This window comes from Hemiscyllium ocellatum, chromosome 51 (assembly GCF_020745735.1).
Source record: "Hemiscyllium ocellatum isolate sHemOce1 chromosome 51, sHemOce1.pat.X.cur, whole genome shotgun sequence".
Lineage (NCBI taxonomy): Eukaryota > Metazoa > Chordata > Chondrichthyes > Orectolobiformes > Hemiscylliidae > Hemiscyllium > Hemiscyllium ocellatum.
In genome coordinates, this window is record NC_083451.1 from 822616 (window position 1) to 826072 (window position 3457).

Consider the following 3457-nt stretch of genomic DNA (forward strand, 5'->3'; position numbering starts at 1 on the left):
CAGAAGCATCAAAACTATGATTGATATTAGCAGGGACGAGTGACAGTCATCTGGAACGACTGAATTTCCAATTGTAGTCATTTGCGAAGTAGAGTTTGAGTGGAGTTTTGAACAAAAGAACATTGAAAGTCACGAGTGGTTTTGACAGAGTCGATTACGAGAGAAAGTGATCGCATTGACAGAAATATTGAAAACAAAAAAACAGTTGCTAGAGTCATTGAGATTACAGCACGGAAACAGACCCTTCAGTCCAACCCGCTGATGTCAAACAGTTACCCCAACCGAATCTAGTCCCATTTCCCAGCACATATTCCTCCAAACCATTCCTATTCATATACACATCTGAATGCCTTTTAAATTTTGCAATTGTACCAACCTCCACTACGTCCTCTGGCTGCTATTTACATACACGTACCACCCTCTGTGTGAAAAAGCTGCCGCTTAGATCCCTTTAATAACTTCCCCCTCTCACCCTCAACCTCTGCTCTCTCGATGTGGACTCCCGCAACCCAGGAAAAAAGACCTTATCAATTTATCCTCCCCTTGCCCCTCAGGATTTTATAAACGTCTATCAGGTCAAGTAATGACGTTCTGAAATGCAGATATATTGTTCTCCGCAGCTATCGGTATCATGGGCGATGCCGAAGAGTCTAATGGGGACAGTGGCAATCCGCTCTATGAAATGGAATTGGATACGTATCGGACCAGGTGAGGTGAAGGGTGGAGGTGAAGGGTTATGAATTGATTGCAGAAAGTTGATTCTTGGCAAAGGACACATTCTGCGACACAGCAGAGTCACGACTTGCCAGTTGGCTTCCTCTTCTTCTTAAGCATTTTGTTGTAGTCTAGTATAGTGTAATGGATACTGTAATGCTCTTTCCGAAATAATCATAAAGTTTGTGCTAATAGTTAATAACAAGGGAGACAATTTGACAGAGTAGTGCCCATTCAGTATATTACATAATAGTTTCTTTTTTTTCCGTAAGATTATCTGCTGTAACCACTATAAATGCAATATCTATTTTGATAAATTCACAAATGCACCACGGGTTATTTTTATGCCTGATTAAAACAATTAAACAGAGTGAAGATTGAATGAATGTTCAGGAACTTACACATCAAACCGAGAACCAGCAGTAGAGTCCTCATGCCACTGTGTTATAATCTGTAAATGGGAACAGAGAATTACTATTAGAAAGTGTCAATATTATGGAAGATAAATTAAAGATTGGTAGTCCTTGAATACGAATTACTACGATTGTGCAGCTTCAAACCATCTTCCATTCACTGGGGCAACAGAGACGTACGTCTGTGGTCCACCGGAACGACCACAGACAGGGTATGATCGAACTCTCTTCATCATTATTTTCATCAACAGTATTAGAAGCACCTCTCACACATTAGAGGATCTACACCGTACACGTCCTTACAACTTCCATCTCATGTGTACAAGCAACAGTTCCTGCAAGGTAATTGTAGTCTGATCATCGTAATTACCAGAACCTCAAATGTTTTGAATGCTATGTTCTGAACAATGAACCAGCTCCTTTTACTGTATCATTACTTGGTAATCTTTGAGAACAACTCCAATTGCAAAGACTTCAATCGGTAAAGGATAATCAGTTCTCCCATCACCGAAACAAGTGAATATAAGTGACAGCTTTATGAGCTTGTTAGCGTTTTCCTTTAGGTCATTCCCGCTTACCTGTCTCTTTTGAAGTCAGTTTCGGTGTGGGATATTCCAGTTCAGCTGCTACCATCAAGCCTCTGCCATGCATTATGCCAGTTGCACAACAACTCACACCACATAGTCACAAGACTCTGAACAAAGGTACTGGTTGGATGCATAATCAATGATTGAAATTGTGGCAACTTCAATGCAAATTAAATATTTTCCAAGAAATGGCATACACAAAGAGAACAAGAAATCATCTTTCCTCGCGTTGGAACGCTTTGTTTGGTTGTAGATTATCCTAATCTTCCCTTCATTTGACTACCACCACACATCCACAGCCTCACACAAAAGGTGCAGGAATATTAGAATTGGCAGAGTACATGACCATGCTGTTGGCGGCACCGTTCAGGCTTCCTGAATTTTCATGGCCACTAATCTGGCCGTTGCAACGGCCAGTACATAGGGCAGCAGACTTGAGTGCTTGCTGCGTTTGGGATACTAGGGGACTGACAAGGCTGACAAACATTGCAGGCTGAATCTAAGACATCGTAAAAGCCAACGTGACTTTTAGTTCCACGTTTTCCATTAAACTCTGACATGTTCTTCATCAATTTCGGATCCCTAACACTATTCGGTTCTCACAAAGCGATAGCGTCTGCCTAAGCTTAACACCATGTCAAGGTGTAAAATAGTGAAAGAGAGCGTGTCCATTTCAAGGCTTTTCCAATTGTCAGAAAATACATTGCTACCCGGGTATATATTAAATTCAGGATGGTATAAATTTCAGGCTTTGTCCTAAACTCAGACTCTGTGTAAGCTTTAGCGCCTGTCCGTAATAAGGTCATTATCATTTTCGCTGTTTATATTAAGTGCAAGTTGTGCTTTAGCTGAAAAGACTGCATTGTCTTTACGATTTGTATCAATTTTCAGAGCCGGAAGTAATTCTAAGTATGCGTTGGGTTCAGGGTCTATAATATTTTTACAGGATCTACATTAGTTTCTGAACGTGCATCAGATTCAGAGACGTATTACTTTCTGGTCTGTGCATGTTTCAGTGTCTGTATTTGAATGTGTAATTGATTAAAAATGTAAGGCGTTGTTTTCTCGTTTAAAGGCTAAAGTTGTTTCAAGTACCATATCAGTTTCACGGTCTGTTTTCTATTCAAGGCTTTTAGACTTTATTGTTTTCAATGTATGTATCAGTTTCCGTTATACGGTCTGCATTACTTTCATGGACTGCATCATTGCAGGGTTTACATCACTTTCAATTTTTGAATAAGTTTCTGTTTTAGGGTGTGTATTCGTTTCGAGACCTGTGTCACTTTCGTTGCAATTTTCAGTCGCTATTCGATTCAGTCGAAGTATCAGGTTCAGTTTTTTTAACAGTGTCAGGATCAGTAATAATTTCAAGATCGATGTCAGTTTCAGACTTTGTTTTCGATTAAGGTTATTCATTAACTTCAGGCACTGTATGCGTTTCAGGTGTAGCATTCGTTTAAGGATCTTCATTACTTTCAGGGTATATGTCCATTTCACAGTCTATATCAATTTCACTGTCTGTTTTCGACTCGTCTGCATTGCTTCCTGACGAGTGATCAGTACTACTTCACAAGGCGCTCAGATAATGTGCTGTCAATTTAGCCTCACTCCTCGAACCACTCCACGTCGAAAGTACAATTTGGAATTACAAAATCTCTTCATTTGGTACACAGTAAGTTTGCATTTAAATAAAATCACAACTTAACGAGGCTTTGTGTTTCCATTGGTACTCAATGCAGAGCA